A 10,186-nucleotide genomic window follows, 5' to 3' on the forward strand; every position below is an offset into this window, starting at 1 on the left:
TTATTATTTGGTGATTTGGTTTATTCCTATTTTAACTAGCATTTGGGGAACAAGTTATTTATCCTGGACTTACTCTGATATTGTGTGCCTGCACTAGTACCCCTTTCCCAACAATGGTTATTAGAGCAGTCAGGTTAGGCTGCTCAGTTATACTGGTTAAAAATGGATGATTCGGATAGTAGTTGCATGATAAAATTGAATGCTACTAATTATTCAATTTGGAAGCATAGAATAGAAGATTACCTGTATTGTAGAGATTTGTTTGAACCTGTTTTAGGGGATAAAGGTAGACCAAATGATATGAGTGATGAAAAATGGACTGTTATGCACAAGAAAAATGTTGGTAATATTAGAAAATGGCTTGGTCAAAGTATTTTTCAACATTTTGCTAATGATACCAGAGCTGATATATTATGAAAAAAGCTTGAAAGTATGTATGAACGGAAGACTGGTTTGAACAAGGCTAGTTGTCTGAAACAGATTACTCGGATGAGATATAAAGATGGGGAAGATATGACTGAACATCTGAGTAATTTTCAGGGATTGATAAACCAGGCAACTACATTAAATTTGAATTTGGATGATGAAGTACAGGCTCTATTATTATTTAGTTCACTACCGGATAGTTGGGAAACCATGGTGGTCTTCATCAATAATTTAGTTTCGAATGGTGTGTTGACCATGGCTATTGCAAAAGAGGCCGTAATGAATGAAGAGTTCAGGAGGAAGGAACAAAGAATTGTCTATGAGTCCCAGGCCCTGGTGATAGAAAAGAAAGAAAGAAGAGAGAGAGAAGTAAAAGTAGAGGATCCCACAATAAGAATGACAAATCCAAAGGCAGGTCTGAGTCGCGAAAAAATGTTGCATGCTATTTGTGAGGACTCGTAAAAACTATTATTTTTTAGCCTAATTAGTGGCTTAATAAATTATTTAATTGGATATTTGCCTCGAGGAATATTTTCTAGTCTTATTAGACCTAAATGCATGGTAATATAACTTCGTTATATTTTTAAAGTAACTCATTTCACGAATTAATTTCCTGGAGCGCGTTTAGTAAAAATAGTGAATAGTGCTTGGAGATTTTATCCGCTTGAGAGTACAATAAGTTTGGAATATTGGAGACATGTACAATGGACCTAAATTCGGTATTTTAATGTTTAAATACTCAAGTGATAGTTATTAGTACTATCGTTATAAGAATTTCTCGAAAGTTTCGCGTTATCGCGCTTAAATTGGAGATACGCGTTTTCACACGCGCGATTTAAATTCAGGAACTTTAGACCCTTATTTTGGGACGATTGAGAGTGAATAATATTTATATGAATATAAGTGCATTAGAGGTTTAGTGCACCAGTGAAACAAATTCGAGAGGAATCGAACACGAAACGCGCGGGAAAAAGAGTTAACCTTTGAATCAATGAGAGCCACACATTTTAGTTTCACATGGGTGCATTACACCAGATCAAAACCCTCCACTTTATCACCTCAAACAGCCGTGCAACTCTTCTTTTCCTTCTTCATTCCAGCCGTGCAACTCCAAGGAAAAACAAGACCAAGTTCTTCATTTTTCCTTCATCAAATCTTCATCAAACCTCTTCCAATTCACTCCAAATTCGAACTACACTTAACTAAACATTTAGAGATCCCATTGAGCTAAGAAAAGGAGCTGCTATCCATGGTTTTCTTGAGCATCTAAGGGGCCGAAATTTCTGCCTTCATCCTCTAATCAAGTAGGTGTTAATCCAACACTTAAATCTTGCTTTATGAAGATCATCTTGCATGTATAAGGTAGTATTTGCATTTGGGTAGCTTGTGTATGGTGTAAAATGAAATGGGTGGGCTCTATGAACTCCCACCTTTGTCTTGAGGACTGATCTCATGCTTGATGATGGATTTAATGGTGGTTTAGTGCTTAAATTAGTGGATTAATGTTGTATTGTTGGTAGAAAATCATAGGAGGTGCTTGGAGCAAAAGTGACCGTTTTACCCCTGCCTTGTCCGACCATTTTTGTGCACAATTTTGAGGTTCTAATGACTTGATTATATTGTTTACATTTTATTGTGAGTGTGTACAAAATTTCATTGAAAAATAACATGATTTGGTTGGTTAAATGAGTTGATTTCCAAAGTTAGCAAAACTGGAAAATGAATCCCGTATTGCCCAGGCAGTCATCTTGTATCGGCTATAACTCTTTACTCCGATGTCGAAATTGAGTGCCGTCAGTGGCATTTGAAACTAGACATTCCCAGCTTTCCATTGGTACCAAATTCACATTCTAGTTCCACTTGAGTGAGCAACACCATTCGATTGAAAATCACTGTCCTGTTTCGTTTCTCTCCAGGAGACAGGACAGGACTTGTATCTTCATGCTAAAAAACGAGCTGTTTGTGAATGGAATTTGAAAATGGTTTCTTCTGAGAAAATTCAGATTTATGAGAGAGCTTTCCAACGCCATCAACCACGCCCAATTCCAAGTTGAATTGAGTGAGTTGTGGCCAAAGTTTGAAACAGCTACAGTGATAGAATTTTCCACTTGGACAGATTTGTAACTAACAATGACTTGGGACTTGTTATTTCGAAATTCTTGATGTAAATCACCTATCAAATGTATTTTGAATTCTTGCTAGACCTGATTATCATAAACGAGACATGTTTTAGGTATCTTCCCTTGGTCAAAAGTTTAGAAAAGGAAATTTTCATACACGAGGCAGCTTTGCCTTAAAAATTTGGAAACTTGAGTGATTTCGTTAAGTGACTTTCCGTGCATATTTTTCTATGACATTTGACAGAGGAATAGCCCTTATATGGTAGTATAATCATACCAAATTTGGTGCCATTTCGAGTCTGTTTAGATGTTCAAACAAAGTCCCAAAGTTCTTGTTTAAATCTGGAAATTCTTGATCGAGGAGGAATTTTTAGCCAACTTTGAGCTGCTATATCTTGGCGCTCAAAACTTCAATTCTTGTACCGTTTATTTTGTTTTAAACTTTGATTGTAGCTCTAATTGAGTTCTAAATTTCGGAGGTTAGTTCGTATTGTATGAATTTTGCCGGATTTTCAAAGATGGTCAAAAACCAACCCCGAAACTGTCTAAATGGTCCCAAGCAGCAACTTTGAGTCAATTTTTGAATACCTTCTGTTTGGAATCATGGAAAAGTATCTTCTAGGAACTTTTAGCGCTTTTGAAGAAGTTTCCAACGGTATCAAGCTTTCCAATTTTCGACCTACATAGTGCAAGATACAATTTTTCTAAAATTGACACCCAAAGCTGAAATTTGTCAATTTCTTAGAAAATGAGATTTTGGAAACTTGCCTTCTTTTCTCGATACCGATTGAACATTTTGAACTCGATTTCATGGAAAATATTAGTCTCTCTCTTTAGACTTTAAAACTTTACTCTTGAGCCTCGATTATTAATAATTAAGGCCCAATTAATGAATTCCCCTTAGATTGTATAACCTTCTTTGATAAGTAGGGGTTCTAAGTGATAGTGTATAATAGTTGATGGTTATTTGCCCAGGCGCTCAAGGGAACCTTCAAGAGGAACTCGAAGTGGACGTCTAGACATTTGTTTGAGTATTACTCTCTTGTTGCTATAGGTGAGTGTTCCATATAGGAATACGTAATTGGAATAAGTTTATGACATGCATAACCCATGATTATTAAGTGTTAAGTGCTATATGTTAAGTATTTACCACACTCATGCATATCTGAATAAGGTATACTTGAATTACTCGACATGAAATACCTGAAATATGTATATTTGAACTATTCGATATGAAATGCTTAAAGAGCATATTTATGTGATTACTTGAAATATTAGATATGAAATGCTTGGAGAGCATATCTACATGATGTGTTTAAATGATTAATTATGCTATGACAGCATAAGTCGGTTGGAGTGAATCTCCTCGACTCTTATGTGGAAAAAGTGAAAACGGCCAATGGTGGCCTATTAAAATGACATATGCCTACCAATTAACCGTAATTACCACCGTTAACCGTTTACCGTTAACCATGTTTACTTACCGTTTTCTAATCTATTCGGCTACTTGCTTACTTGATTATCTGCTTACGTAATCACCAACTTACTTGATCACTTGATTATCATGAATCGCATGTTATATGAAGTTGTCCATCATTGTTAGGCGAGTGTGTACTTTACCTCACTCGACCTACTCAAATGATGAATTTTACCTTTTGCCGAATTACTTGATTACTTGTGCATGTTGTAAGCTCTAAGCTGAATTGGGCCCTGCTCATCGTTACTAACCTACTCGAGCCAGGACTGGGCTCGGTCGGGTAGGTTGGAACCTTGGGACACCGTTTCGGTATACTCGAGTACTACCACTGGAGGGATAAGGTGATGACCAGTCAAACCGAGGGGATCCGGAAGTCATAAGGTGCAGATGACCGACAGAGTTCCACTGGAACACCGTATCCTACAGTATATGTTTACCTGGTATCATGATGATTGTTTCGTGCTAAAATGCCAACATGAAATCCTGAGCTATGCCTGTAATAAGCTCCAATCACTCGTGAACTATACATGCTAATGTCTCATACCATGATAAATGTCTCAAATTACCCGTACAATGATTATCACCTCATGATAACATGCCATTGTGTAACCTTGAACCATGCATATGATATGCCCAACTTACTTGATTTATTTGAACTGTTAGAGTGTCTTGGAATCTCACTGGGCTGTGTAGCTCATACCACGTTGTGGATTTCTTTTACAGGGTTCGAGACCAAGGGTGCTCGTGAGTAGTACTAGATTATTTTCTTTTGAAAACTTTAAGTTATATTATAACGGATGGCTATTGTACCCTTTTCCGTTGGGTTGTATTTAAGCTTGAAAGCTACATAATTGTAAGTGTGAGATATTTGAAGTACTTTAATTATGTATTGAAGTTACTTAAAGTATTTCGAGCTTTTGAATGATGGATTGTAGTGAGTCCTGGTGAGAGCTGGGCAGGCGTTCCGCGGATACCCTTTGGTTCGCCTTAGGGTGAAGTGGGGGCGTCACACTATTATTGTAAGAAGAATGGGCATTATATGAAAGAATGTAGAATCCTAAAACGGGAACAAACTGAGAAAAAGGGTAATGCGAAAGAAAAAGGTGATGAAGAGACTACAGCAGTTGTGGCAGCTCATGATGATATGTTTGTGTTCTATAATGACGGTCAAGTGAATATTCACTACAAGAAATTTGGTCATTAGTGACAACATTTCCTAGTGATGAAAAAGGTTGTCACAAAATGCGGCCCATTAGCAACAATAGGAAAGGTTGACACAATTAACTGAAAGGGGCAAAGGCAACAGTGATGACTCTTAAATGTCGTCACAAATGGACTCCCGCCAAAGTGCAGGAAACTACATCTGTGGCGACTCTCTAAATGTCATCAGTAATAATTCCCCTTTATTTGATAGTTTGTCCATTGTTGTCACTGATAATAATTGATGTAGTTAGTGACAACTTGCTCTTGTCACTATTTTATCTAAAATATTTGTACACGTTTTATAGCTATTATTGTGTATTTTCTTTTTAATGAATTATTAACTATTGGGAACTCAAGTTTTTTCTTGCAAATCAATGCTAGTACAATAATTTAGAGCAAAATTAACCGCTAAAATAAACTATTTAAAGCATAACAAAAGTACATTTTCACTTGGAGTAATGTAACAAAATTTTACCAACCATTATGAGTATTTTCACAAAAATATTAAAAAGTACCAATTGATAATATATTACTAAAATTATACTATTTCAACTAAAGAGTAAAAGTAAAAAACTTTATTTGAAATTTTGCTACCAAACAAGTAGGGGGGAAAAACTAAGGAATTGAAATTCATTGAAAATGAATAAACAAAGAAAGGCATGGGTATTGTAAAAGACTTACAAACAAAAATGGACAAGACCATCGGCTACCAACTCTTTCACTCATTTTCAACACTTAGAACCAATTCACCAAATAGAACTTCTCCTCCTCCTCTCGGCCGAACCAAATAGAGCTTCTCCTCCTCATCTCGATTGATTGATAATGGCTCCGCAACACTGAACAGAAGACCACGACTGCCACCAACTCTTTGCAAAAGGTATGTCCTATATCTTTTTCTTCCCTAATTTTCCCCTAAAATTTTTTGCCCTAATTTTTTTTGCCAAGAATTTTTGTCCAGTTTTTTTGGGTTTCATTTGATTTATGGATGGAATCATCTTTTCCTTGTGGAATTTGTTTAGTTGTAGGTTTATGCCCTAATTAATTTTTGCCAACTTTGTCTTGAACAAGAGAAGGGTTTTAGTGGGATTGGAGTATGGGTATGTACGGGTTTGTGATAGGTCTAGGAGGGCAAATGTAATACTATATTTTCGAGGGGCAAAGATAATTAGGAGATAATTTTGTGAACTTTTTGGCGGAGAGTGGTTGCATGTGAGGAAAATAATTGGTGAAATGGTGTTGGGTGAAGAGGGAAAGGGGAAATAGTGATTGGGGCTTCAATTAAGTGGATGAATAGCCAGAGATATAGTTACAAGGTTTGGTGAAATTTGAGCTTTCAGTTGTTGTTGTTGGGAGGAAAGAATTGTACCCACTCTCAAGAACTTCATTCGGCATTGAAGAACTTTTGAGGTGGAAAACTGACAGGTTGTCGGCCTGTGCAATAATAAAACCTGCTCAAACTAAAAGTAATTTCTGTAGATAGCGGTGAATAGGGTCGAATGCACAGGGACTGGGAGTAATTGTTTCTTTTCAAATTCACAGTAACAAGGGGGTGTTTTTGCGCAGAGAGTGACAATCAAATAAATGCAAATAAAATCCAAGGAACTACTAAAAATTAAATAACAATTTACTAAAATCAAATGAATGATAATTAAGAATCTAACCAAGGAATAACTTCAGCAATGGTTTACCTAATTGATCATTGAAACAAAGGCAATTCCAATTATTTACTGATAAATAGGTTATAACTGCCAAACAAGCGATGACTGTCAACCCCTCCTTACTGTGTCGGTGATTAAGGTACGCTCGTTAATCACTACTCTAATTGAGAATACCTCCAAAATGTTTCTTTCCTTGATCGATCTTCGTACTCTAATCACTACTCTAATTATGAAGACCTCCAAAGTCAAATCATGCATTTTCATGATAAAAAATGGAAATCTCCACGAAAACAGAAATTTGTCCGCGAAACATGGCTCATGGACAGTCAAAGGTATTTCGGTCATTTCACATGTTACAGTACTCGGATTGAGCTGAAATTATACAGGCAACTAATAACATCATTTCCTACAACTTTCATGTTTTAACCTAAGACCGATTCGGCCTCCATCATAGTCGAACAGAACCGGGCAGAACAGGGTTAGTTGAAACCCTAAACTAGAATTTCCACACCAAACCAGAAATTTTCCTCAACCAATCATATTCAACATATACCAACTCCATTTTACACTATAACAAACCATCAATCCATGACTAAACAATAATTACTATATAAAAACAGAAAAATCAATAATAAATCAAAAATCCATCAAAACTCCACTTCCAACCATCAAACCTACTACAAATCACATATTTAGCCACAAAAGCTACTAATAAACCATTATTAAGAACAAACTATGAATTTGTACACACCATACCCTGATACCTCAAGAAAGGTAGTAGCTTAGGTTTCTTCCTCCCAAATTGACTCCACAAACACCTTGGAAACTATCTTGGCTAACACTTTTATGGAGTGATTAGAACTCTTGATGGTTAGAACTCAAGGATTGAGCAAGAAATTGAAGTGGAAAAGGAAGGCTTCTCTTGCATTTTTGCTCCAAGAGGTTCGGCCAAGGCAAGCTCAAAATGGAAAGAAATTGGTCAATTTTGAGGTTTAGTAAAGGTGATGAAAATTAGTCAAAGTCCAACTTGCAATAGGGTCATGACACTTGGCACTTTTAAGGGTTTAATCTAATCCTCTTAACTTCCAATGGTAATTGATCTAACCAATTTCTAATTATCTCCTAACACCTTGTACAATAATATCCCCGTATGCAAATTCACTTAATTATCGAAATTTAACACACGTAAGGCACTAGCGGGCCCCACGTACAATATACACTACTAATGTCCCATAAACTAACTTATACTTGCAAAAATGATTTCAAAATTATTCTTTCTTATAAAAAATCTAGCAAATTAATATAATAAGGTAAAGAAAAGGAAAATTTCATATGAAGAAACAAAATAAATGAATATAAAATAAGGAAATTTTACGGGTCCTTTCACTCTCTCCTCCTTAAAGAAATTTCGTCTTCGAAATTTCTTTACCAACGGGATTCATCAACATCTAAGTTAAATGGCGGATCATACCTTCTATGTCCTCATACGAGTCAGGGGCTTGATGTGACTCTAGGGAATACACCCGAGTCGACACCTTCGGTCCAGTCCCTTCCCCCTTCGACTGGTTAGAGTTGGTCTTGGTTCATTGTTGATTCCCACTTCCTTCTCGAGATCAGTCTGGGCAATTAGCGATTTGATGATCTGCACTCCCGCAACGTAGACATTTTCTTCCTTTCTTCCAGCAGACATCCTCCGTGTGATTCGGCTTCCCACAGTACCTGCACGGACCACGGGAAGCAGAGGCCGAGCCTTCCCGGGGGGTATCTCTTGATGTCCCCAAAAATCTTATTCCTCTAGTTCCTTTTCCAGACTTAGGAGGTGTGGTCGTATCTTCTTGCCCGTGGCCACTTTCAGGAGTAGCCCTTTTCTTTGCTTGGAAGGTTCTGACTTGTAAGCTCGCGCTTTCAACTCGTTGAGCTTTCTCCATCGCATCGCTAAAAGTATTAAGTTGAGCTACAGCCAGGTCCTTCTAAATCTCGACATTTAGTCCCTGAACAAAACGCCTTATCCTCCTTTGCTCAGTCACAATTAGATCAGGAGCGAACTTAGATAACCTAGTGAACTGGCTCTCATATTCGGCGACAGTCTGAGCTCCCTAGCGAAGCCTAATGAACTCATCTTCTTTCTTTTCTTGAATTAAAGGTGGGAAATACTTTGCGTTGAACTCCCTCATGAAATTCACCCATGTCCTCGGTGTTTGTTCTCTTTCCCATTTCAATCTTATTATATTCCACCAAGAACGGGCTGCTCCCTCTAGTTGGAAGACAGCAAATGTCACTTGTCTCTCTTCAGTATAGTGCAATGCGGCGAAAATATCGATCATTTTCTCCAGCCACATTTCGGCAACGTTAGGGTCTGGCCCTCCAAGAAATTTCGGTGGGGAGAACTTCTGAAACCGTTCGAAGGCTCTATCCTCACCCTCTATATGATTACCAGGGTTGTTAGGCTGATTAACAGGATTTTGGCCCTGATGTTCCACTACATGGGCCAATAAATCGGTCATACGCTGGATGGCAGCCGCTACCTGAACGTTAGGATTCACTCTAAGTTCAGGTTTAGGTTCCCGATTTTTCCCTTCATTCGAGGATTGCTTACGACCGCGTCCCCGGCCTCGTCCCCGGCCTCGTCCCCTACGAGTACCCTCTATTTGGTTGACCAAGTCTAGGGTCGAAACGCGAATATAATATTAAAACAAAGATAGGTATGTAATAGTAACAAAAGTGGACACAGCTCAAAAGGGCATATGTATATATATATAATATAACTTTATCAAGCAAATCACACATTAATCGTCAGATACAAGCAAAGATATGTCCAAGAAAGTAACAAGGTCATATTCAAAATACACTAGACAAACTAGGCCCAAAAGTACAAAACATCAAACTAAGAGCTTTCCATTCACTCCATCTACACCCTACAGGGATACAGAGCTTATATCTTAGTCAAGGTTAATCACACTTAATGAAACCCTAATATATCCCACGAAGTTCCGAAAATCAAAATTCTAAGTCGCCTAAGTCATTTCTAACCTAGGCTTTCATCCCGTTTCGTATTCGGGCACAAGAATCCAAAATAAGGTAATTCACCATTCGAGTTGGCCAGTCCCAAGAGTAAATCATCTACATTTGAAATTCCTACCTGACATATGTATCTATAGTCTCCAAATAACATGATAAAGGTTTGAAACCTATAACCCTTCATGAGTCATAACTTAGGCTCAAAAGAGCACTTAGTCCTTTACACATACTCACATAATCAAGCCATATTAACCCTCGGCCCAAGCTCACTCCGGGCAGAGACC

At 37.5% G+C, this 10,186-nt stretch overlaps 1 long non-coding RNA gene across 2 annotated transcripts; it reads left to right on the top strand.

Annotated features, from left to right (window-relative positions):
- Positions 1–1,476: 1,476 nt before the first annotated feature.
- Positions 1,477–4,948, top strand: LOC140006515 (uncharacterized). 2 transcript variants are annotated; one of them, XR_011814178.1, is made up of 3 exons: positions 1,486–1,730; positions 3,522–3,600; positions 4,747–4,948. It is a non-coding gene; the product is annotated as an uncharacterized lncRNA (long non-coding RNA). The 2 variants fall into 2 exon arrangements; XR_011814177.1 differs by lacking the exon at positions 3,522–3,600 and having other exon boundaries at positions 1,477–1,730.
- The last annotated feature ends 5,238 nt before the right edge of the window (positions 4,949–10,186 follow it).

This window comes from Coffea arabica, chromosome 5e (genome assembly GCF_036785885.1).
Source record: "Coffea arabica cultivar ET-39 chromosome 5e, Coffea Arabica ET-39 HiFi, whole genome shotgun sequence".
NCBI classification, from domain to species: Eukaryota; Viridiplantae; Streptophyta; class Magnoliopsida; order Gentianales; family Rubiaceae; genus Coffea; species Coffea arabica.